The sequence below is a fragment of the Trachypithecus francoisi genome, unplaced genomic scaffold (assembly GCF_009764315.1).
Source record: "Trachypithecus francoisi isolate TF-2019V2 unplaced genomic scaffold, Tfra_2.0 Lachesis_group8, whole genome shotgun sequence".
NCBI lineage: Eukaryota > Metazoa > Chordata > Mammalia > Primates > Cercopithecidae > Trachypithecus > Trachypithecus francoisi.
The window spans coordinates 100,487,505-100,514,961 of NW_022681473.1; positions in this window are offsets into that span (position 1 = coordinate 100,487,505).

Below are 27,457 nucleotides of genomic sequence, written 5' to 3' on the forward strand. Positions count from 1 at the left end.
GAAATGTATTTTCTTTCTTTTTTTTTGTTTTTTGAGATGACGTCTTGCTCTGTCACCCCAGGCTGGAGTTCAGTGGTGTGATGTCAGCTCACTGCAACCTCTATCTCCCAGATTCAAGCAATTCTCCTGCCTCAGCCTCCTGAGTAGCTGGGATTACAAGCATGGGCCACCATGCCTGGCTAGTTTTTGTGTTTTTAGTAGAGACAGGTTTTGCCATGTTGGCCAGGCTGGTCTCGAACTCCTGACCTCAGGTGATCCACTCGCCTTGGCCTCCCAGAGTACTGGGATTATAGGTGTGAGCCACCATGCCCAGCCCAGAAATGTCTTTTATTATAGTCCCAGAGACTGGGAAGTACAAGATCAAGGTTCTGGCACCTGGCGAGGGCTCCTCTCTTCTTCCAAGGTGGCACTGTGAACTTGTCATGCTCTTATGAGGAGGAATGCTGCGTCCTCACATGACAGAAAGTGGAAGGGCAAAAAGGGGTAAACTCAGATAAGCCCTTTTATAAGAGCAACCAATCCCATCGATGAGGATGGAGTCCTCATAACTCAATCACCTCCCAAAAGCCACACCTTGAAATACTGATGTGTTGGGATTGAGTTTTAACATGAATTTTGGTTGGGACAAAAACATTCAAACCTTAATAGTGCCCTTTATCAGCTTGAGGGTGTTCCCTACTATTCTTATTTTTGCTGAGAGTTTTTGTTAACAGATATTGGATTTTTGAACATTATAACCATTATTTGAAATTTAAGCAATTAATTTAATATAGTTTTTAAATTTGTACCAAATACAGACAAGAGCAAGTCATGTTTTAATTTTGCTAGGAAATATATTAATGGGTATATAATGTCTCCAGTTGCTAAAAATTAAGAATGTCCCTATTAATATTAAAAACACAAATGCTTGACTTCTTTATGACAGCTTACTAATACAACCTTTAATGATTTGAGTTTGAGGACTATTTTCTCTTCACAACCAACAATTTAGATTTTAGTTATAATATGACAAGGCAGTTAAAATTGGAGGTGTGTTAATGAAGCTGCAATTGCTGCCATGTGCTAATGAATACAGATATTTGGTTACAAAGATATATATATATAAGCCTTAAGTTACACATTGTAGATGATGTTTGGGTATCAGGTTACCTCTGCTCCTCTCTCTTCTTTGAATGAATGGAGACCAGGCTGCTGTATGGGCAATGTGTCTCTCCTTATTTAATATAGTGCAGCCTCACAAGCATGTATTTTAGGAGATTTGGACTGAGGTAAAGTCAGCTTTGATACAGACTAACAAAGTCAAAAGAGAACCACCAAAAATAAAATTCCCCAAACACCCCCAAATCAGAAAGCTGATGCCAAAGACCCATTGTTTATCATAGGTGCATAATGTACCATTTTATGAAAATATACAAAGATATTATTATAACTTCTAGACAGGTTGTCAGGAAATTCTTTTTTAAAAAAAGAAAGAAAAGAACCACACCTAATTTACTATTACTTGGAAAAATCTATTGGTTTGTGTGATAAACACTAAAATAGACTGATTATACATCTGGCTAGGTGCCAAGCGGTTCTTCTGTGAGCTCTAAGATAATGGCCCTTCATTGTTCTGTGTGTTATCGTTGCCAATTCCTGTCAGACTGGTCCTCAGCCGTTAGTCGGCTTCTGTCATTTATCAAAAGTCTGAAGCTTAAAAGTCTCTCTCTCTGCTTGTCTGAAACAGCAACTCATTTGTTTATTAAACATGCATTTGATGAAATTTCCAAGGTTCCCATGTGATAAAGTAAACTTCCACTATTTGTAAATTGAGGAAATGTGTAAAACCATATTGCCTTAGGAAAAATTATACAGTCAGCTGCCGTTATCTTTGGGACAGCCATCTTCTCTAGTTTAGCAATGAATCCTTTTAGTTTTATTAAAATAAGAATTTTCTGTAATTTAAAAGGAGTCATATTTGATAAAATATAAGCTAACAGACAGTGTTAGTAATAGTGTTATAAAATTATACAACCTTAAAGACCTGATTTTATTTAAGAATACATTCTCAAAAAATTCCTGAGCTGGCTTTGTTCCTCTGGAGATAAAATATTTCAGCTTTGTTCCTTTGGAGATAAAGATTTCACTGTGTCTTTCAGTCTTCTTCACACTATTTAACTTCTTCTTCTTCTTCTTCTTTTTTTTTTTTTTTCAGACGGAGTCTTGCTCAACTGCCTAGGCTGGAGTGCAGTGGTGTAATCTTGGCTCACTGCAACCACTGTCTCCCAGGTTCAAGCAATTCTCCCATCTCAGCCTCCCGAGTAGCTGGGATTACAGGCACCTGCCATCATGCCCGGCTAATTTTTATATTTTAGTAGAGACAGGGTTTCGTCATGTTGGCCAGGCTGATCTTAAACTCCTGACCTCAGGTGATTCACCCCCCTCAGCCTCCCAAAGTGCTAGGATTACAGGTGTGGGCCACCACATCCAGCCCCACTATTTAACTTCCATGCTACAGAAGCTAAAAAATTTGCCGAAAATGCTTCTTGCATGTTAATTACATAGTCCTTCAGTTATATCTTTTGTAGCACTGGGAACTATTTTGTCATTTGGACTCTAAACCATTTAAACTGCATTTTTTACAACTCTGCAGAGGTAGGTTAATGAAACAAAGATAATATCAACTCAGACATTATCTCACAAACTTATGAATGTGCTCTCTTTTGATAGGTGCGTAAGTGTCATATAGACAAGACTGCAAAGGAGACCAGTGAAATTAGGGAGACAAAGACATGAATCATGCATTTACTTCCGAAATTCACTTTGGAAAGCTATGTTGGAAAGTAAGCATCAGAAAGAGAAAAGAGAGAAGGGAAAGATAGGAAGGAGGATTGTAAAATGCTTAATGGACACAGAAAATAATGAGAGAGTCTATTAATTTAACACTTTATTTGCAAAGATTCTGTAGGAGAGATTAAGGAAAGACCATGTATAAATCTTAACTCAAAGGAGGAAAGTGTATTTAAAAAAATAGAAATAGTTTTTTTTGGGGAGGGGGGATACATTTTTAAAAATGCCTCAATCTGGGCCATTTCAGAGTTTTGAAAGCAGCTGGGTGTCCCATAAGGATATCCGGGCACTTTCTGTCAGCAAGATAGAGTGAGCTAGAGAACAAGGCTGATTGCTTGCACAGGCGTTTCCTGGCTTCTTCACAGCTCTTAGATGTACTAGGGGTTCCCTGCACAATCAGCCTGTGAGTTCATTTCTCATCTCTGGTGTTGACCTCTGTTGCTCTACTCAAGGTTGTAGCCATTCTGTTCTGTGGAAAGAGTGAAGGAAGGAAGAAAGGACAGGGCAGGAAGCTAGATAGCCATCAAGTAGAGGGTTTGATTTTAAGGTCATTTTAATGGTCTGAGCAGTTGTAGGGGTTGATTTTGAACTTAAGCCACTGCCCCTGGATGGGTACCCTGGTTAGGGCCTGCACTCCTGGTTGCCCCTTACATTAAAGACAGTGGAGACTATGTATTTCAAGAGCAGTGCTAAGATAAAATGACAGGATTTCCCCCCCGTGAGAGAAGACAAATGCTTTTCTTCAGGATAACAAACATTCCACAATTCCACAGAGGTAATCCTTTATTTGTTTTTCTTGCCCTGACAGTGGGAAGTCACAAAACCTCTTTCACCTTATGCCCAAGGCCACTGTGTAAGCACAAACCTCAAGGAAAAGCATAAAGATAAGGTAAGAATCTCTAGGAAGGAAGGTATTAGTGTGCCCTACTGTTCAGAACTCTGCCCCATCCTACTTCCTCAGGCTTCTCCCAGCCTCGGATTCTCTGGCTCTCACCCACCTTATCTGCTTCTGGAGTATTTCCATTATTTTTCCCGATGTAGGTGTAGGAAATCAGTTTTCCTTTTGGTTCATCTGGGACTTGGATGGAATTAAAAGAGAAAAACAAACCCCAAAATAAATAAACTAAAGGAAAAAGAGAGAAAATATCAGAGCACAGAAACGGATAGGTTTACAAAACCCAGATTTGTTTTCTTTTATCCTAATCTCACTGCGGTCTAGTGGTAGTCTGGTTGGATTAGCAGTTTGTAAAGTGCACAGCTCCAATTATTTCTGGCCTCCACACTCTCTGGGCTGACAGGGTGGAGACTGAGCTCCTTGGATTTCTGGTCCAATGTTACATTAAACAAATCATCTCTGGTGGAATCTCAGGAAAAATGTTTGGGTCTTTTTGGAATTCGGTTCTGTGTCTATTCTCTGGGATTAGCCTTCAGATTATCTGTCATTCCCAGGTTGGGACTCAGCTGATTTTCCTTCAAATAGACCCCTGACTCTCTGGGCCCAGCTTTCTTCTTCTTTCTAAATAAATTTTTTAAAATGCCCTCTCTGCTCTGTCTGCTCTGCAAGGAACCTGCCCTCAATCCCAAGGCCTTCATATTCAGCACTGGCAATCCAGTTAGTCTTTGTGGCCCTGATCCCCAGAAATACTGCTCTTGCTCTAATACTGTGTTGCCTAACTTGGTTAGTTAGTCTAATGGATACTCTTTCTTTTCTTTTTTTGAAGTAGGATCTCACTCTATCACTCAGCACTATCGTGGCTTACTGCAGCCTCTACCTCCTGAGCTGATCCTCCCACCTCAGCCTCCTGAGTAGCTGGGACTACAGGCATGTACCACCATTCCCAGATAATTTTTTTGTGGTTCTTTATTTTTTTTTGGAGACGGAGTCTCACTCTGTCACCCAGGCTGGAGCACAATGGTGCGATCTTGGCTCACTGCAACCTCCATCCCCCGAGTTCAAGCGATTCCCCTGCCTCAGCCTCCCGAGTAGCTGGGATTACAGGCACCTGCCCCCACACCGGGCTAACTTTTGCATTTTTAGTAGAGACAGGGTTTTGCCATGTTGGTCAGGCTGGTCTAGAATTCCTGATCCCAGATGATCCGCCTGCCTTGGCCTCCCAGACAATTTTTTTATGTTTTGTACAGACAGGGTATTGCCTTGTTGCCTGGTCTGATCTCAAATTCCTGGCCTCAAGCAATCCTCCTGCCTCGGCCTCCCAAAGTGTTGGGATTACAGGCATGAGTCACCACACCTGGTGCTAATGGATCCTCTTGAGTACCAGATTCTCTGAAACAACTCGTCACTCAGAGATCTCCCCCTTCATGGGAGTGGGCTTACTGGAGCTGACCACTTTCATTACGCAATTTAAAAACACAAAAACAAACATACTTATATACAGCCCTGCTCGCCACCAAGGAAATAGGAGGGATGTTTTTACCGCAATTCTTAGATTTCCCAACCCCAAACTTCTTTTCTTTGGTCAGGTGTAACACCCCTGACCAAAGAATTATGGGGCCCTGGCTATAGTTTTCACATTAAACAGCTGAGCTTCGAGGGGCAGGATTACATAAAGGTCAAGTACATAGGCTCCGGGGGCAGATCACTGGATTTGAATCCTAACTTTGCTGCTTATTAGCTGATTGACTATTGGCAAATTACTTATTAACGCCTTGCCTTAGTTTTCCCACCTGGAATAGGGAGAAAAATAATAGTGACTACTTTTATGGCTATTGTAGCAATTTAATTAATACATGTAAAGAACATAGAACAGGGTCTGGTACATTGTAAGTACTCTGTGAATGTCAGACACATCATTGCTACTGTACAGGTCTCTTGCTTAATGAACACAGAAAATAATAAAAGAGTTTGTTTAAAATCTGTTAGATTTTTAAAAGCAGTGGTTGGTGTAGTGGTATTGGCAGTAGGATTGAAACCAAAATTTAGATATTAGTTAAGGGTAACTAACTCCAATTTTCCCTACAATAATAGTTGAGTTAAAACAATGAACAAGATGGACTATGAAACAGTTCATTGAAACGGTAAACAACATTGTTTCTGTTATAGGGTTCAGGAACCATCCAAGGGGTCTGCAGCCTTTTGTATTTGTGCCAGTGTTCACCTTTTCAGGAAAGTATCCACCAAAGTCATTTCTTTTTACGACTAACTCTTCTTGTCTATTGATTTTCTTGTCCAACTCTCCAAGCTCACTATGTATCTAGATTCTATCTTACATGGATTTTAGGGTGAAAACAGTCAACCTTTTGCTATTAAGTCTCATGTTAGCTGTGTGTATTTTATAAAATGCCATTCATCTATTTAAGTTCCCTTCTAGTCCTAGTTTGTTGGGAGTTTCTATCATGAAAGAGTGTTGAATTTACTTGATTGTGTTTTCTGTCTATTGAAATAATCCTATAGACTTTTGAAACAAAATTTTTGTAGAGACAAGGTCTTGCTACGTTGCCCAGGCTGGTCTCAAACTCCTGGTCTCAAGCGATACTCTCACCTTGGCCTCCAACACTGCTGGGATTACAGGCATGAGCCACTGTGCCTGACCATCGTTTTAATTCCTACTGGGTCTACAATGTGTCCTCTTTCTCATTCCTGACTTAGGTAATTTGTGTCTTCTCTTTTATTCTTGGTCAGTCTAGCTGAAGATTTATCAATTTTGTTGATCTTTTCAAAGAAACTACTCGTCATTTTATTGATTTTTTCTGTTGTTTCCCTGTTTTCTATTTTGCATGTTTCTGCTCCTTCCTTCTATATACTATGGATTTTCTTTTCTTTTCTTTTTCTAGCTTCCTAAGATCCAAACTTACATTGTTGATTTCGGATTTTTCTTCCTTTTTAATAGAAGCATACAAAGCTATAAATTTTCCTCTAAGCCTGCCTTAGCTACATCCCATAAATTTTGACATGTTGTGTATTCATGTTCTGTATTCATTTTACTCAGTTTAATATATTTTAAATTTTTCCTTGCGATTTATCCTTTGACAAGATTATTTACAAGTGTGGTGCTTAATTCCCTAAACGTCTATCTGTTATTGATTTATAATTTGATTCCATTGTGGTTAGAGAACATAGGGTGTATGATTTCAATCATTTTCAATTTATCAGGACTTGCTGTATATACTAGTATATGATGTCTACTAAAGAATGTTCCATGTGTGCTTTAGCTAGCTCTGGTAGAGAGGGAGATTCAGCTTATGTCCTCATCTCCCTTCACACAACAAAAAAAATTTGATACATAAAAAATGAAATTTTACAAAGTACAGAAAAAGATAAGAGATATTTGAAGTAAATAAGATAGACTGAACACATACATTTTCTCTTTTCTTCTTAAACCATATCTTAAAAACTAACCTAAGCACCTCCAAGGAGAAGGTAAAACAAGAAACTAAAATTATTTTTGCCCATGAGTTCCAGAAAGATTTAGGCATGTAGTCCCCAGTAACCTTTGAAAACAGGGGTATAAGATTGGAAAATAGAAGGGTTGGTTGAAAGGAGCAGTAAGTCCACTCAGACCTCCTCTTCTGTCCTATGACCCATCCCTCACTTCTATAGAAAACTGGAGCAAAGTTTACTCTCTGTAGAAGTTGAACCAGAGAGGCTTTGAACTCTGGAAGACTAGACACAGTGGGGGTTAGCCATCACCATACTGAAAAGTGGGAGTGTCAATTAAAGTCTTTTTTTTTTTTTGAGACAGAGTTTCACTCTTGTTGCCCAGGCTGGAGTGCAGTGGCACAATCTCGGCTCACTGCAACCTCTGCCTCCCGTGTTGAAGCGATTTTTCTGCCTCAGCCTCCCAAGTAGCTGGGATTACAGGCATGTGCCACCACGCCCGGCTAAGTTTTTGTATTTTTGGTAGAGATGGGTTTTCTCCATGTTGGTCTGGCTGGTCTCAAACTCCCAACCTCAGGTGATCCGCCTGCCTCGGCCTCCCAAAGTGCTGGGATTACAGGCATGAGCCACTGCGCCCGGCCTTAAAGTTTTAATAATAAATAGTGGGATCTCCCAGAGGTCTTACAGGAAGGCTTATATTATAGACCAAAGTTTGAGGATTTCTTGCTTGTGAAACTGACCAGCCCAAAACAAAGGCCCTTTATATGCTGATACATAGAGGAGGTTGCCCAAAGAAACAGCTGCATCTCTGCTCAAGTAATTTGTTGTGAGGCTCCTTCATCCAAAACCCCTTCTGCACAAAGGACTTTCCATCAGCTATTTCTTTCCTTTTGGAATTATTCTTCAGTAAGTCTTAACAATTTATTGCAAAATATTATTTATTTTAGTGATGACTTAAAGCTGGGCTCTGGGGGATTGCTCAGCCTTTCTCATCCATGGAAAGGGTTAGTGAAGCAACATCATTTATTAAGACTGGGTCTATGGTCAGCCCAGTGCTGGCAGATCCACACCTCCACCTTTGCACAGGCTGATACAAATTTTGTTAGCTGAAAAGAGTCAATGCTTCAGAAGAATCTAATAGCTAATTTGACTCTGCATTATAGATCATGCTCTTCTTATCAACTCCAAGGTGCCTCACTTGTAATCTAAGAATTTTCAGGATATAATTTAGTTTTAAAAATAAGTAATCCATTCCTCAGGCAGAAATATAATCAACTGGTGCAAAAAAGTATCCTCAAACTTAAGCAGCCTCATCTTCTTGGGAAAAAGAAACAAAGGTGATCCTGCGCTTCTATTATTCGGGGAAAAAAGAGACAATAGCCAATGAAGGTTGCGAAGATGACAGTGGAGGACAATGGTGGGCCAGCACTGGTGGGGGCTGTGGCTGCTACTAAGGAGACAAAGGTGGGGAAGATGGCACCCAAGACAATGACAGAGGAGATGATGGCAGAGGTGATCACAATAGACCCAGTGGCTGCTGAGGCAGAGGTAGCAGAGACAACCTATATGCTAGGTGGTGTAACATGGTGTCTCCTCTGTGGTGAATCTGAAACCGGAAATGCTCCCTCATTTCCCTCTAAGAGCGTGCCATGGGGGTGTGGCTCATTTCTGCCGTGCCCCCTGCTCAAAGCTCTAGGGGGAGCATGCAGACGGGCAGGTCGTGGGGATTCGACCCCACAGCAGCAGCGTCTAGGATTAAGTATTTATAGCTCCTGAATCCCCAGTGGGCGTGTGTTACAGTGCGTTCTTCCCGTTTAGCCATCCGCAGGAGACTTGTATTACTCAGCTCAATTAGACCCCCGTCTTATCGCAAGGACGGAGGGCTTTCTGTATCCCAGGATCCTTGCCTTAGTGTACCGGAAAAATAGGATCACACGTGGGCTTGGAGGATGGGTGCAAGGTTTTGTATGGAGTGGTAGTAGCTCTCAGTGAGGTGGTTGGGGAGGCTAGAAAGGGGATAGAGTGGGAAGGTGCTTTTCCCCTGCAGTCGGGGCACCCAGAGTCTGGGCTCTCCTCCGACCACCCTGGCCAAACTCCGCATCTTTCTTTTTTTTTTTTTTTTTTTTTTTTTTGAGACGGAGTCTCGCTCTGCCGCCCAGGCTGGAGTGCAGTGGCCGGGTCTCAGCTCACTGCAAGCTCCGCCTCCTGGGTTTACGCCATTCTCCTGCCTCAGCCTCCCAAGCAGCTGGGACTACAGGCGCCCGCCATGTCGCCCGGCTAGTTTTTTGTATTTTTTAGTAGAGACGGGGTTTCACCATGTTAGCCAGGATGGTCTCGATCTCCTGACCTCGTGATCCGCCCGTCTCGGCCTCCCAAAGTGCTGGGATTACAGGCTTGAGCCACCGCGCCCGGCCAACTCCGCATCTTTCTGCCACTCAGTTGCCTGCCGGCGTCTGCCAGTACTTGTTGGTGTGCTCTTTCGCCGATGTGTTCCTCTTGACGTCCAGCCGCTTGTGTCCCTGCCCACTAGGGTCTTGGGGTTTTTATTGGCACAGGTTGGGGATGTGGCCCAAATGCAAGATTTGGGCACTGAAAACAGAAATGCCTGTCCTCAGCTAGGTGCGTGGGCGCCCGGGGGTGGAGCCCTAGCTGAGCACCTGCCCTTCTCCACCCAGAACTTCCCTGACCCTCTCTCGTTTCAAATCCAATGGCGACAGCAGGTGAGGTGGCTGCAGCCCAAGGACAACAGGCCTTATTATTGGTGGAGAGGCAGCAGCTGCTGGTGAGGAGGAGATGTCAAAGTTGATGTGGCCATAATAACTGGAGGTGGAAGGTAAATGAGTTTTCTGCAATAATCAATGAGATCGTCCTTCATATCCCAAGGGGACCATAGTGGCAAGTAGAAAGAAAAGCCATTGCGATCTATAGTATTAGCCATTCATCATGATTCTGAATTGTGAACTGAGAGCTCTATACACACTCCCAGGGAGAGTCTCGTTAATCCAAGGTGTTTATAGGTGAGCAGCCCCTTCCATGGCCCAGGGAAGCTAGAAAATAGAAAGAAATCAGTAACTGGTTGCTAGAAACAGAAACCACAGATCTATATGTCATTGCAACATCAGAGCTCCAGCCTTTGAGTTCCCTTTCTTGGTTATTCAAGAAGGCAGGCCGGGCGCGGTGGCTCAAGCCTGTAATCTTAGCACTTTGGGAGGCCGAGATGGGTGGATCACGAGGTCAGGAGATCGAGACCCTCCTGGCTAACATGGTGAAACCCCGTCTCTACTAAAAATACAAAAAAAAAAAAAACTAGCCGGGCGCGGTGGTGGGCGCCTGTAGTCCCAGCTACTCGGAGGCTGAGGCGGGAGAATGGCGGGAACCCGGGAGGCGGAGCTTGCAGTGAGCCGAGATTGTGCCACTACACTCCAACCTGGGCGACAGAGCAAGACTCCGTCTCAAAAAAAAAAAAAAAAAAAAAAAAGAAGGCAGTTCCCATCTTGAATTCCCATGGGTGTAACTAGGATTGCTGTCCACTTGGGAGTGGCATATAGAGATAAGGAGAGAGACTGTTGATCGGGAGTGAGGACTCTGTGACAGATGCGATCAGCTCAGAAGAGGCTGGTAACCCACATATTCTCTGATGCTTTGATACTGTTTTCTCTGTGTCACTGACCAGCTCCTCATTGAGAACAATAGCAAATAGAAAATGAAATCTCATATTTGAGAACAATTACATATCAGAAATGAAAATACATACGAAATAAAAGTGTCTTTTCAATTACACATACAGAAAAACATTTTGCCTGGATATTCATGAAACTGGATATTCACGAGCAGGGGGATGCCACTCCCTGAGCGAATGCCTGGGTTTATATCCCGATATTGTCCCTCCCTTTGTGCTCTCAGGCAATATACGATTTGATTATTTCTTTACCTCCTGCTTTTAGTCTAATTTGTATTTTAGTGAGCCCTCTTTACTACCTGATTGGTTGGCTGTGAGCTGAGTTACAAGCCCCGTGTTTAAAGGTGGGTGCAGTCACCTTCCCCAGCTAGGCTTAGGAATCCTTAGTCAGCCTAGGAAATACAGCTAATCCTGTCTCTCCTTCCCTCCCTCCCTCCCTCCTTCCTTCCCTCCTTCCCTTTTTTCCTTCCTTCCCTTTCTTCTTTTCTCTCTCTCTCTCTCTCTTTTTTTTTTTTTTGAGACAACGTCTTGCTCTGTCACACAGGGTAGTGTGCAGTGCCCTAATCATGGCTAACTGCAGCCTCAATCTCCCAGGCTCAAGCCATCCTCCCACTTAAAGCTCCCTAGTAGCTGGGACAACAGGCAAACACCACCATTCCCAGCTAATCTTTTTGTAGAGACAAGGTTTTACCACGTGCCCAGGCTCAGGTCTTGAACTCTTGAGCTCAAGTGATCTGCTTGCTTCTGCCTTCCAAAGTGCTGGGATTACAGGTGTGAGCCACAATACCCAGCCCAGACTTTTCTATACATCCTCTGAAATCTAGGTGAAAACTGCCAAGTGTTCTTCGCTCTGACATTCTGTGCATCTATAGGCTTGACATCACATGGAAGCCACCAAGGCTTATAGCTTGCATTCTCTAAAATGGCAGCCTGAGCTATACCTGGGCCCCTTTGAGCCAAGGCTGTAACTAGAGTGACTGAGATGTGGGAAGGAGTGTCCTGAGACTGCACAAGGCAGTAGGGCCCTGAGCCTGACCCACAAAACCATTCAGTCCTCCTAGGCCTCAGGGATTATGATAGGATGGGCTGCTGCAGAGATCTGTGAAATGCCTTTGAGGCATTTTCTCAATTGTCTTAGATATTAGCACCTGGCTCTCTTTTAATTATGCAAACATGTCTAGCAAGTGGTCACTCCACAGCCTGCTTAAATTTCTCTCCTGAAAAAGCTTTTTCTTTCTCTGCCACAGGGCCACGCTGCAAATTTCCTAAACTTTTATGCTCTGATCCCTGTTTAAATATAATTTTCAGCTTTAAGTCATTTATTTGTTCCCACATCTGAGTATAGACTGTTAGAAGCAGCCACACCACTTCTTGAACACTTTGAAGCTTAGAAATTTCTTCTGTTTGCTGGGCATGGTGGCTCATGTGGGAGGCCAAGGCGGGAGGATCACCAGAGGTCAGAGATTTAAGACCAGCCTGACCAACATGGAGAAACCCCATCTCTACTAAAAATACAAAAATTATCTGGGTGAGGTGGCACATGCCCATAATCCCAGCTACTCGGGAGGCTGAGACAGGAGAATCACTTGAACCCGGGAGGCAGATGTTGCAGTGAGCCGAGATTGCGCCACTGCACTCCAGCCTAGGGAACCAGAGCAAGACTCTGTCTCAATAAATATATAAATAAATAAATTTCTTCTGCCAGATACCCTAAATCATCACTATGAAGTTCAAACTTCCACAGATTCCCAGGGCATGAAAAGAATGCAGGTAAACTCTTTGCTAAGGCATAACATGCCTGATCTTTGCTCTAGTTTCCAGTAAATTCCTCATTCTCTCTGAGACCTCCTCAGTCTGGACTTTATTATCCATGTCACTATCAGCATTTTGGTCACAACCATTTAACCAGTCTCTAAGAAGTTCTAAACTTTCCCTCATCTCCCTGTCTTCTGAGCCCTCTGAACTCTCCTAATCTCTGCTTATTAGCTCCAAAGTTTCTTCCACATTTTCAGGTATCTTTATAGCAATACTCCACTCCTGGTACCAATTTTTTGTGTTAGGCCATCCTTGCACTGCTATAAAGAAAGAACTGAGACTGAGTAATTTATACGCAAAGAGATTTATTTGGCTCATGGTTCTGCAGGCTTTACCAGAAATAGAGCAGCATCTGCTTCTGGGGAGGCCTCAGGAAGCTTACAATCATGGCAGAAGACAAAGGGGAGGAGAAACTTCACATTCTGAAAGCAGGAGCAAGACAGAGAGAGAGTTGTGAGGGAGATGCAGAGATGCCACACATTTCTAAATGACCAGATCTCATGAGAATGCACTATCACGAAGACAGGACCAAACCATGAAAGATCCACACCTGTGATCCAAACACCTTCCACGAGGCCTCACCTCCAGCTTTGGGGATTACAATTCAAAATGAGATTTGGGCAGGGACAAATATCCAAATTATATCACCCTCTTAGTAGTTAAATACCTTATATTAACAATTTATTCTTTTACATTTCTCTCATTCAGATTACTGGTGTGATTACTATCTCCTGACTGGACCCTGACTGCTATAGAATGGGTACCTGAAAGTGTCACAGAAGACAGATTCCAAACAGTGGGTTTTGGGATTGGGTGAAATGTTGAGGTTTTTGTCGATGGGAATTAGATGCTAGTAACCCATGCATGCAGCAACATTACAATTAAGCTCTCACCTATGGTTAATTGCAATTGAATGCTAATTAGGTAGGTGTCGTAGGAGCTTATACAGCTGCTGCACTTGACCATTATTTGTTCTTCCAAGTGTGTTGGAACACTTACAGAAAGAAAATGACAAGCTCAAGTCCTTTAACTCATAAAAAATGATGGTCTTAGAATTGCAAAACTTCTATGGCAGCAGTAAAGTATCTAATTTCTTGTAGTGATAGGGCTAATGCTGAAAATCAAATGTAAAACTTACATTGCAGAATTACAGCATTAGTTGAATTCACAGCTCTACCAAGTATCTCACGTGAAAGTTAGGGTATTCATTGGGAAATAATGGCTCCTTGAAACTTGAGATGAGAACATCTGACTGGATTCAGATTAGCCTGAGAACCTCTGACTGCTGAGACACTCTAAGCCTTCCTTACCAGTAGAAGTACCTTTCCCACTTATGTTGAGATGTCTAGCTTTCCTGTGATAATCTCCATGGGGCATGCATTGAAAAAGGATGTCCTTTCTTCCCAAGATCCACCACAAGCATCCTCTGTTTCCATCAGCCCCATAACTACAGCTGAGTGTCAATATGCTTCATAGAGCCAGAACAACTGGTTGGTAATAGGTTATACACCAAAAGAATTGCAAGGTTTTGTGAATATATATCAACAGAAACTGAAGAATATGTATGAAAATATAGTCTAAAGGTATTAGATCAGCAGTCCCCAACCTTTTTGGTACCAGGGACTGGTTTCTTGGAAGATAATCTTTCCATGGACAAATGGAGGGTGGGGATGGTGGATGGTTTTGGGATGAAACTGTTTCACCTCAGATCATCAGGCATTAGATTCTCATAAGGATCGTGCAACCCAGGTCCCTTGCACATATACTTCACAATAGGGTTCACGCTTCTATAAGAATCTAATGCTGCTGATGATCTGAGAGGAGGCGGAGCTCAGGCAATAATGCTTGCCTGCCTGTTGCTCGCTCACCTCTTGCTGTGCTGCCCAGTTTCTAACAGGCCACAGACCGGTACCAGTCCATGGCGTGGGTTAGACCAAAGAGAGCAGAATATCAAAATGGGTTAAATGATATGATATGGTTGCACTTACTAGCGATTTCAGATTTAATGTATTAGCTCATGCAGTTGTAGGTGTCTCTAATAGTATGCCTGATGGATTTACTAAAATGTGGAATGACTGGACTGACTGGTGATCTGTGTCAATGAGGTTGATGTCAGAGCTTCCCTAGGATGATGTAGAAAAGGGAACCCAGAGGCTTAGGAAGATAGGAAGTTTGGAAATGGGTTTATTTACTTATTTAATTTTTAAAAATTAAAAAAAAATTTTTTTGAGACAGAGTTTTGCTCTTGTCACCCAGGCAAGAGTGCAATGGTGTGATCTTGGCTCACTGCAACCTCCACTTCCAGTGCTCAGGCGATTCTCCTGCCTCAGCCTCCCAAGTAGCTGGGATTACAGGTGCACACCACCATTTCTGGTTAATTTTTTTGTATTTTAAGTAGAAATGGGGTTTTGCCATGTTGGCTAGGCTGGTCTTGAACTCTTGACCTTGGGTGATCTGCCTGCTTCAGCCTCCCAAGGTTCTGGGATTACAGGTGTGAACCACTGTGTCCTGCAGAAATGGGTTTTTTATGTGCTACTGCATGCCTACCCTTCAACCACAGCCTTTTTAAGTCTTGACACACTTCTGGGGCTACCTGTACCCCAGTTTGAAGGCCAGTGTTTGCATTTGACAGCGACTCAAGAGGGATGACACAAGATCAAGAGGGATGATATAAGAACTAGAGAAGGTTTCTTGTTTTTACTTGAAACCAATAGACTTAAATATGTTAAAGATCTGGGTAGAAGAAGTCAACAGACAGGGAAAATGAAAATCTAGACATGAGAATACACACACACACACACGCACACACACACACACGCACGCACACACGCACACACACCACAGCAAATGTCTAAAAATATGGTCGTGAGGATCGTATGTGAATGTGGCAGGGTTATATCTCCAGGAATTCACCTGTTGGTTTGTTTTCTTATTCCCTTCCCTTCCATTCTCTCATTAGGGAGGACACTTTATTTCTCCTCCCCAGAGCACTATGATAGCCATGAGTTACTTACTTTGTGAGCAGAAACAAAAGCTCAAAGAAGAAAGCTGAAAGCTTTAACTTCCATGACCCATATAAGACTCTGGCTGGGCAAGAGCAGAGGAAGATATGTAGAAAATTAGGTTTGAAAAGATGAGGAAAGAAGAATGTTTTCAGTCCACGAAAGCAAACTGAAAACAGCTTCTTGCCCCTAACCACCTTAGTGCTCCAATATCCCACCCAGTCCTCCCCTCTGCCTGCTCTCTATGATCAGCCTACCTTGCAGCATTCTCATGCTCCAGTAAGTCTCCTCCTTTAGCCACCCTTTGGTAGGGGTGATGTATCCCCCTCCAAGTTGGGATGGAAAGACCCAACTGGAAATTTTCCTATGTACTGGGCCAAAGTGGACATAGAGCCTTGATGCTTATGTAGGCCATATCTTTTTTTTTTTTTTTCTTTTTTCAATAATTGACACTGCTGGTCTGTTTTTTTTTTTTTTTTTTTTTTTTTGAGACAGAGTCTCACTGTGTTGCCCAGGCTGGAGTACAGTGGTGCCATCTCGGCTCACTGCAACCTCTGCCTCCTGGGTTCAAGCAATTCTCCTGCCTCAGCCTCCTAAGTAGCTGGGATTACAGGCATGCAATACCACACCTGGCTAATTTTTGTATTTTTAGTAGAGGCAGGGTTTCACTGTGTTGGTCAGGCTGGTCTCAAACTCCTGACCTCATGATCTGCCTGCCTTGGCCTCCCAAAGTACTGGGATTACAGGCGTGAGCCACTGCGCCCGGCTGACACTGCTAGTCTTTATGCACAGAAACAAATTATTTACCTCTTGAGTGCCTATCTATAGGTTTTTTTTTTTTTTTTAATTATACTTTAAGTTCTGGGGTACATGTACAGAACTTGAAGATTTGTTACATAGGTATACATGTGCCATGGTGGTATGCTGCACCCATCAACCCGTCATCTACATTAGGTATTTCTCCTAATGCTATCCCTCCCCTAGCCCCCCACCCCGTGACCGGCCCCAGTGTTTGATGTTCCTCTCCCTTTGTCCATGTGTTTTCATTGTTCAACTCCCACTTACGAGTGAGAAAGCAGTGTTTGGTTTTCTATTCTTGTGTTAGTTTGCTGAGGAGTGTCTATCTACAGGTTTTGAGTTGTTTTTAGAAATAGCAATTGGGTAGGACTGATGATTGCACTCAGGAGGTAAAATTTAAAACATGGACCTTATGAGAATTACATGGATGACTTTGGCCTCATTTATAGACAAACCCCACAAAATGGAAACAAAACAAAACAAGAAACCCACTTACTTCTGGACAGCTTATAGGGGCATTGATTTAGGACATGGAGTTTAAAACATATATATACACACATATATATATATACACATATACATATATATACACACATATACGTATATATATATATACACACATACACACATACACACACACACACCTTTTTTGATACATATTAACTTTGTAGTAAGACTGACAGGTTATACAGAGATATACAAAAGCAACAGGAAAACAAACAATGTATAAATGTAAAAGAATGTGAGTTACATATTTTCAAACACTGTGCCATTACAAATAAGGTCTGTAAGGAGCTGTATACTTGCTACCTCAAATATATTCCAAAGAAATGAACCTGCGTTCGAGGAACACAGAGGTTGATCATGAGAGACCATTGGTTCTCCCTTCGAGGCATCTTGTCTTTTTGTTGTATTGTGCTTCTTGGTGGCGGTTCGAAGAATAAATGCTGGCCAGGCATGGTGGCTCACACCTGTGATCCTAGCACTTTGGGAAGCTGAGGTGGGAGGATCACTGGAGCCTGAGAGTTCAAGACCAGCCTGAGCAAAATAGTGAAACTCCATCTCTACAAAAAATATTTTTTAAAAAATCAGCTGGGTGTGGTGCCATGCACCTGTAGTCTCAGCTACTTGGGAGGCTGAAATGGTAGGATTGCTTGAGCTCCAGGAGGTTAAGAGTGCAGTGAGCCAAGGTAGGCCACACCACTGCACTCCATCCTGGGCAACAAAGCAGATGCTGTCTCTAAAAATAAAAAAGGACTTGGTGTGGTGGCTCATGTCTATGATCTCAGCACTTTGAGAAGCCAAGGTGGGAGGACTGCTTGAGCCCAGAAGTTTGAGATCAGCCTGGGCAACAGAGTGAGACTCTGTCTCTACAAAAAATTAAAAATTAGCCATGCATGGTGGCGCATTCCTGGAGTCCCAGCTACTTGGGAGGCTGAAGTAGGAAGATCACTTGAGCCCAGGAGGTTCACACTGCGTGATCACACTACTGCACTCCAGCCTGAGCAGCAGAGCAAGACCTTGTCTCAAAGGAAATAAAATTAGTAAAAAGAAAAAAGAAAATAAAAACAAATGCCATAAATTTGGAAAGAATGCTCAAATATCTAAGTTGCTAACTGTCTAACAGTAGATTCTCAGACTTTCAGGACTCTTAAAATGCTCCTGATCTGTTTAACTAAGTTTTAGTTAGTTTAATACATAGCCCTTTTTATGGGATTTGGTACCAACACACAATTAGGCTATAAATAAATGAAGGTCTAATCAATACAGACCACCAAATCCATATGTTTTGAATCATTTTTATAGTTAGTGGCAGTAAAAAAGGGTTGTAAAGTTTGAACTTTATATAAATGCTTGACTATAAATATTGTGAACATATATACAGGTGTAAAAATATAAAAACATTTTCCTAAAAAGCAAAAATGGTCAACTGTACATTAAGCCATTTTAATATGTGTTTACACTGAAAAAGAGACATTTTGATATCAGTTTGTATCTTCTATGAAGCCTGTTGTAGAGTCTTTTGGATGATGTAATGGTTTTTCTTATACAGCTTTAGGAAAAATTTTCATTAACTCTAGAAAGAAACAGACTGCTCCATACTTGAATCTATGTAAAAAAAAATGAAGAGCTGTGGCATAAATGGAGGTAAATATAATTTATTTTCCTCATTTTTAACCGCCCTAAAAGATAACTGATTTTCTTTTTTTTTTTAGACGGAGTCTCACTCTGTCACCCAGGCTGGAGTGCAGTGGTGCAATCTTGGCTCACTACAACCACTGTCTCCCAGGTTCAAGTGATTCTCCTGCCTCAGCCTCCCGAGTAATTGGGATTACAGATGTACACTACCACGCTTGGCTAATTTTTTTTTTTTTTGAGACGGAGTTTTGCTGTCGTAGCCCAAGCTGGAGTGCAATGTCATGATCTCACCTCACCGCAACCTCCGCCTCCCAGGTTCAAGTGGTTCTCCTGCCTCAGGCTCCCAAATAGCTCGAATTACAGGCATGCGTCACGATGCCCGGTAATTTTGTATTTTTTTAGTAGAGACGGGGTTTCTCCATGTTGGTCAGGCTGGTCTTGAACTCCCAACCTCAGGTGATCCACCCGCCTCAGCCTCCCAAAGTGCTCGGATTACAGGCTACTGCGCCTGGCCTATTTTTTTCTTTTTTTTGTCTTTAGTAGAGAAGGGGTTTCACCAAGTTGGCCAGGCTGGTCTCCAACTCCTGACCTCGTGATCCACCTGCCTTGGCCTCCCAAAGTGTTAGGATTACAGGCTTGAGCCATGGTGCCCAGCCTAAAGGTAACTAATTTTCTAAAACAAAAGTCAATCATATCAATGCATTTGTTTTTATAGCATATGTGAAAGTGTTAATGGAAAGGGGTACTGATCCAGACCCCATTCTTTCTTGCATGGACCTCATGCAAGAAAGAATTCAAGGTGAGCCCATAGAGTAAAGCAAAAGCAAGTTTATTAAGAAAGTAAAGAAGCAAAAGAATAGCTACTTCATAGGCATAGCAGTGGCATGGGCTGCTCAACTATTTAAACTTAGTTGTTTCTTTATTATATACTAAACAAGGAGTGAGTTATTCATGAGTTTTCCAGGAAAGGGGTGGGCAATCGCCAGAGATGAGGGTTTCTCCCCTTTTTACACCACATAGGGTAACTTCCTGATGTTGCCATGGCATTTGTAAACTGTCATGGTGCGGCTGGGAGTGTCTCTTAGCATGCTAATGCCTTATAATTAGAGCATAATGAACATTCGGAATGACCAGAGGTCACTTTCGGCACCATCTTGGTTTTAGTGGGATTTGACCAGCTTCTTTACCACATGCTGTTTTATCAGCAAAATCTTTGTGACCTGTATCTCGTGCTGACCTCTTGTCTCATCCTGTGACTAAGAATGCCTCACCTCCTGGGAATGCAGCCTAGTAGATTTCAGCCTTAATTTACCCAGTCCCTATTCACAGTAGAGTCACTGTGATTCGAATGCCTCTGACAAAAGTAAAATGTATGATAACCACAACACAGAGGATGAAATGCCCATACTGTTGTAAGTTTCTCATGCAACACACGAAGTGGTATAATATTATTTGAAGATGGACTGTGATGGATTAAAGATGTACATTTTAAACCCTAGGTTAAGCACTAAAAATGTATGTGAATGAAGTATAAATAATGAGCCAATAATAAAGATGAAATGGACTCATTAAAAAACACCCAAATAATCCAAAACAATATAGAAATAGAGGAAAGAGGAATCACAGAACCAAAAAAAAAAAAAAGAAAGACTACAAAAAATTAAGGCTGAGCACAGTGGCTCATGCCTGTAATCCCAACATTTTTGGAGGCTGAAATGGGAGAATCACTTGAGGCCAGGGTTTAAGACCAACTTCAGCAACATAGGAAAACCCCATCTCCGCCAAAAACAAAAACAAAAAAGTAAAAGAATCAAAGAACAGATGGAATAAACAGAAAATGACTATAAGATGGTAGATTTTAATTCAACCGTATCAATAATTACAAAATAGTCTAAGTATACCAATTAAATGACAGAAATTATTATTTGGATAAAACTCAAGATTGAATTTTTTTAAAAAGCTCAAGAATATACTGTCTACAAGAAATTCATTTCAAATGTGAAGATATAACTAGGTTTAAAAAATCTAGCCTAATACCCTGTTTATTAGCATAGACAAAAAGTCTAATATTAGGCATTATTGCCATCTCTTCTTCACCCACAATTAGACTGCACAAAAATATAAGAACCTGCAAGGTAAACAGGAGACCTAGTTCTTGATCGCCATAGTTGCCAGAGTTTCACTTGCTCCTTCTATTACTACAGGATGCCATTTTCACTTGCTCCTCATTCGTCTTTGAGCATTGTTGCATTGGGTAGGAAGAGAAACGTTCTTTTTTTTTTTTTTTTTGAGACAGAGTTTCACTCTTGTTGCCCAGCCTAGAGTGCAATGGCATGATCTCGGCTCACCACAACCTCCACCTCCTGGGTTCAAAGCGATTCTCCTGCCTCAGGCTCCTGAGTAGCTGGAATTACAGCCATGTACCACCACGCCTGGTAATTTTGTATTTTTAGTAGAGATGGGGTTTCTCCATGTTGGTCAGGCTGGTCTTGAACTCCCGACCTCAGGTGATCCACCCTCCTAAAGTGTTGGGATTACAGGCATGAGCCACTGTTCCTGGCCTGAGAAACGTTCTTTGCAATGATGTCTTCTACTGACCACAGGTTTAGCTACAGGGAACCGTACCTTTATTACCAGGGCTACAGCGCTTGGTGACATAGATAACACCCATCTGAGGTCCGACCTTTTCATAGCTCCACTATTTGTAAAATGTAATAGTTCTCCATCCTTCCCAGTCTCAAAACTCTTAGATAATTCAGCTCTATCCCCCTCTTAGCCTTAAAGGAAAAGCAAAAGTGTCTTAACTTTTCAGTGGTGATCAAGAAGGGCCAGCCTTCAGCTTAAAAAGCTCTGGCTTTTCTCTTTAAAGGGGACTGCTCTGTGGTGATAAGGAAGTGCCTGTGCATCAGTTAGACTTGCATTCACCTGCAAATAACAGAAAAACCATCTGTAGTCCCTTGACCACATAAAGGTTTAATTTTCTTCACTGAAGTCTGTCTGTAGATAGCTGCTGACCTTGGTTCTACAAGTTGGTGATGTCAGAGTCCATGTGTCTGTGATTGTCCTGACTTTTCTCTCATGGGTACAAGATGACACTGTAGATTCCGCCATCAATTCTGCATTCAAGAGAAAAGGAAGTGGGTGAAGGAGAACACAGACCTTATGTGTTCTTTCTGCAGGGAAGCAGAAGCTTTTTCCAAACCTGATCTTCCTTGATCATGTTAAATGAAAAACTTCAGTTGCATTACATTTAAAAGAGATTAATTGGGCAATGAATGATTTGCAAATCGGGCAGTCTCCTGAGCCAGAATAAGCTCAGAGACTCTAGTGCAGCCGTGTGGTGGAAGATTTTTGGGCAGAAAAAGGCAAGTGATATACAGAAAACGGAAGTGAGGTGCAAAAACAGCTGAATTGGTTACAGGTTGGCATTTGCCTTATTAGAACACAGTTTGAATACTCAGCAGTGTATGAGTGGTTGAAGAATGGCTGCTGGGATTGGCCGAGACTCAGCTATTATTACAGACATATATATTCCTAAATTAGGTTTTCAATCTAGTCTACCTACTAAGTTAGGTTACTGTCCATTCACAAGGGCTCAAATACGGAAGCACAGAGTCATTCTCAGGCCATATTTAGTTCGCTTTAACAATCATCAGGCCTCATGATGTCCCATGGGCAAGAACTGGGTCCCAGGGCCATCTCTAGATGCAAGGAAAAACAGAAAAGCAAGTATTCTACTTTTCCGGCTGTATAGTGGGAGGCATAAAGGGATAAGAGGTTTGGGAATGGCTTTTGAGTAGCTGTTCAATGTTATCTTTCATAATCCCTTGCTCCTTCCTGATAAGTAGAAAACAAGGCAGAGTTAATTTCTCAAGCCCAATATGCTGGTACTTGGGTCAGAGCAGCGTATTACATACATATGATGTCCAGACACTGCAAATAAGAACCACTGTACTCCAGTAGGTCACAAAAAAGAGAACAGAATGAGTTGTGCATCAGAAATGAGGGAAAGTAGTCAGAGGACAAGAAGTATTAGAAGGAATGGGAGTGAAAAGGGGAAGAATCACAGAGACTTTGACCTAAAGAAGCTTAAACAAAGTAACAGCCTGAGGGCTTGGGACCCCAAGGCCCAATTCAGGAGCACAAAGGGAAGAAACTTAAGAGGCTGCGCTGTAGCTCCGGGCACCACATTTGTCAGCACCACCAAGAGCATCCTCTGCAGGCTGCTCAAACCTAGCCGGGTAGGATTTGAGGGATTATGAGGGTCAAGTTGGTGAACACTGCTTTCTGTGTTTTGGGAGTTACCTTATACCTGGACCAGAGTGGAAACACACAAGTTACACGATTAAATCTCGTATATCAATAAAGTTGTATTTGACATATATATAGTTTCTTTAAGATCTTGAAGAAAAACATACTTTACATGAATAAGGACTATCTAGTCATTGAAAGGTCACTGGAAATAAAAACACAGAGGACAGGGAAATGAAAATAAACTCTCCACTAAATTTCATATTACAATTCCATAAATTCCAATTCTTTTTTTTTTTTTTGGAGTCTCCCTCTGTTGCCCAGGCTGTAGTGCAGTGATACAATGACTTTGGCTCCCTGCCACCTCAACCTCCCAACTTCAGGTGATTCTCCTGCCTCAGCCTCCTGCGTAGCTGGGACTACAGGCACGTGCCACCAGCCTGGCTAATTTTTGTATTTTTAGTAGAGACGGGGTTTCACCATGTTAGCCAGGCTGATCTCGAACTTCTGACCTCAAGTCACCTGCCTACCTCCCGAAGTGCTGGGATTACAGGTGTGAGCTATTGCGCCTGGCCCAATTCTTTTTATGCTATTAATTAATGACATTTGTTTTCATCACATAGGCCCAAATCATTAGGAATTATACTTGTGTGTGTGCACATGAATACATTCACACAACCACACAACAAAACCTTTTTCTTTCCCCTTTTTCTCTTACCAAATAATTTATACATTCAATAAATGTTTATACAGCACCTACCCTTTCCTCTTATACCTTTCCTACTCCCTATACTGTAGACCTTATGGGAGTCATGATCAGAATTATAGGTGTTGGTTAGGGTTGAGAACATATGAGAGAACACATACCACTCTGGATAGATATGCGGACACTTCTCTCTCTTTTTTTTCCCCCTCCAATCTCAGCTCCTGGAAACAGAGATCAGTAATAAATTAGGAAGATCAATTACATGTCTACATGTCTAGCTCTATCACTATCATGCTGGGTATATCACAAGATTTCTCTCTCTCTTTTTTTTTTTGAGACGTAGTATTGCTCTGTCACCCAGGCTGGAGTGCAGTGGTGCAATCTCGGTTCACTGCAAGGTCTGCCTCCCGGGTTCACACCATTCTCCTGCCTCAGCCTCCCGAGTAGCTGAGACTACAGGTGCTCGCCACCACGCCTGGCTAATTTTTTCTATTTTTAGTAGAGACAGGATATCATCGTGTTAGCCAGGATGGTCTCGATCTCCTGACCTCATGATCCACCTGCCTCAGCCTCCCAAAGTGCTGTGATTACAGGCTGAGCCACCGCACCTGGCTCCTTCTCTTTTCATCTTTCTTGTCCAACTACCTAACAGATCTGTTCCACAGATAAATGAGATTTTGCTGGTCAAATTTCTCTGGGAAAAAGCAAAATCAAACTATACATGAAAAAAACATTTTTCTTCAATAAAGCTTTATATATTTAAAAACATTTTTTGTGGGGGTTGGGTGCAGTGGCTCACTCCTGTAATTCCAACACTTTGGGAGGCTGAGACAAATGAATCATTTGAGCCCAGGAGTACAAGACCAGCCTGGGCAACGTAGACCCTGTCTCTATGAAAAATGATAATAATAAGTAAATGAATAAAAATAATAAATTTTGTTTTTGTAGTATCTCCCCATGTTGCCCAGGCTGGTCTCAAACTCCTGGGTTCAAGCAATCCTCCAACATCATCCTCCCAAAGTGCTGGAATTGCAGACGTGAGCTTCTGCACCTGACCTCGATAAAGCTTTTATGCCTACCTCCAATAGATCCACTCAGAATGAGGGATGTGCAACTGTCTTGAGAATGTTACAGAACTCTGCTATCTACATTTGTGTGGCTGTTGTTTTCATTTCCAAAAGTTTATAGAAGGCATACCTTTTTTCACTCCCTTTAGTGATACCAATCTAGGTTAGTTCTATGTGATATGTTATTGCAGTTTTCCCTTATACCATCATCACATTCATTTACGCAACTTGTAGTTGATGAATACCTACTGACAATGGCCAGGCGCTCCTCCTTGTTCTAGGCATGGGGGTACAAGCATGAATGAGACAGAAGTTCCTGTCCTCTTGAATCTTACATCCTAATAAGAGAGATTTGTAATAAACACACACACACACACACACACACACACACACACACACAATGTCAGAGGGCAATGAGAAAGAAAATAAAGCAGGCCAAGAGGACAGAGAGAAAGAGGTAGAAGGAGTGCTGTTTTAGACTGTGTAGTAAGAGAAGGCCTCCATGAAAAGTTAACATTTGAATGGAGATGTGTATAAACTGAAGAAGAGAGCCATGATGACATTGAGGTGAGCAATATTCTAGGCAGAGGGACACAAATGCCAAGTTCCCAGCGTGGGAAAGTACAGAGGAAACTCAAGGAACAGTAAGACGAGTTAGGAGGGCAGGTGAACAGAGGCAGGAGAAGACCAGGTCATGCAAAGCCTTAACGCGGCATGGTAAGGATTTTACCCTAAGTGTGGTGAGAAGTCATTGAAAAGGTGTAAACCAGGAAATGACATGATCTCATTGATGAAGCTCTCTGTGCTATATGGAGAATAAAACAAAAGAGTGAAATCCAAAAGATCATTTGAGAATCTACTGGAAAGACCCAAATGGTAGAAAATGGTGCCTTGAACTGAGATAGTAGTGATGAAGGTAGTGGGAGAGAGAGGGTGATATAGGTTGAAAGTAAATACAGTGGGATTTCCTGATAAGTTGAACATGGACTAGGAAAGAAAGAGAAGTTATGAACAATTCCAGGATTTTTGGCCTGATCAACGGAATCAGTAGAGGTTCCTTTTGGTATGGTTCGGCTGCATCCCCACCCAAATCTCATTTTGAATTCCCAAGTGTTGTGGGAGGGACCCCGTGAGAGGTAATTGAATCATGGGGACAGGCCTTTCCCATGCTGTTCTCATAAAAGTGAATACATCTCATGAGATCTGATGGTTCTAGAAGGAGGAGTTTCCCTGTACAAACTCTCTCTTTGCCTACTGCCTTTCATGTAAGACGTGACCTGTTCCTCCTTGCCTTCCGCCATGATTGTGAGGCCTCCCCAGCCATGTGGAACTGTAAGTCCATTATACCCTTTTTCCTGTATAAATTACCCAATCTCGGGTATGTCTTTATCAGCAGTGTGAAAATGGACTAATACACATTTAATAAAATACAGAACACTAGGAGAGCAGTAGATTTGTGACAAGTGGAGAAGGAAATCCAGCGTTCAGTTTGGAACACGTTTAGTTTGAGATGCCCATTGGCTGACTGAGAGGAGATGTTGAGTAGGCAGATAGATAAAGACGTGTCAAATGTAGGCTAGGCTGAAAATATTAATTTAAGGCTCTTGAGCATCTAAAACCACAGAATTGCAAGTCAGTTGAAGAAATGTTTAGAAAGGGTGTGATCTGGTGTGATCTACTGTATTTATTAATTACTTTCTTTTTTTTTTAGACAGAGTCTTGCTCTGTCGCCCAGGCTGGGGTGCGGTGGCGAGATCTTGGCTCACTGCAAGCTCTGCCTCCTGAGTAGCTGGGACTACAGGCACCCGCCACCACACCTGGCTAATTCTTTGTATTTTTCGTAGAGACGGGGTTTCACCGTGTTAGCCAGGATGGTCTCGATCTCCTGACCTAGTAATCTACCCGCCTCGGCCTCTCAAAGTGCTGGAATTATAGGTGTGAGCCACCGTGCCCGGCCTGTATTAACTACTTTTAAGAAGCTAAGATTGACCAAAATCTGACCAGTGGATTCAGCCCTGTGAAGGTCAGCAGCGACGTCGAGAAGAATAGATTCAGCTGAGGACTGGGATCAAGACCCTTAGAATTCTGATTAGACATCCATTCGATGAAGATCTGTTTGTATGAATCTCGCCAGCTTGTATTGTACATTTTATGGAAGTAAGGATATCTCTTTTAGTCATCATTTTATCTTGATTTTTTTGGCTCAGTGCCTGGCACATAGCAAATGCTCAATAATTATTTGTGGAATATTCCATTCTGTTCAGGTAATTTCAAAGGAATTGATTGTGAGGATTTCTCTTGAGGTTGTAGAGTGAGGATTCGGTGGCAATTTTAAGGGGATGGGAAAGTGATTTATAACATCATCAAAGAACCACTCTTCTATTTTACTTTGATAAATAGTCACTTTTAAAATTTCAAATGCTGGAAGCGTTTCAAGACAATGTCAGTGTGTAGAAGAAACATCTGAAATGGCTGGGTGCCTTGTGGCTCATACCTGTAATCCCAGCACTTTGGGAGGCTGAGGCCAGTGGATCACCTGAGGTCAGGAGTTCAAGACTAGCCTGGCCAACACAGTGAAACCCCGTCTCTACTAATAATACAAAAATTAGCTGGATGTGGTGGCGCACACCTGTAATTCCAGCTACTCAGGAGGCTGAGGCAGGAGAATGGTTGAACCCAGGAGGCAGAGGTTGCAGTGAGCCAAGATTGCATCGTTGGACTCTAGCCTGGGCAACAGAGGGAGACTATCTCAAAAACAACAACAACAACAACAACAAAAGAAGTGAGGGACAGGTCATAGGACAGAAGAGGAGGTCTGTGTGGACAAACTGCTCC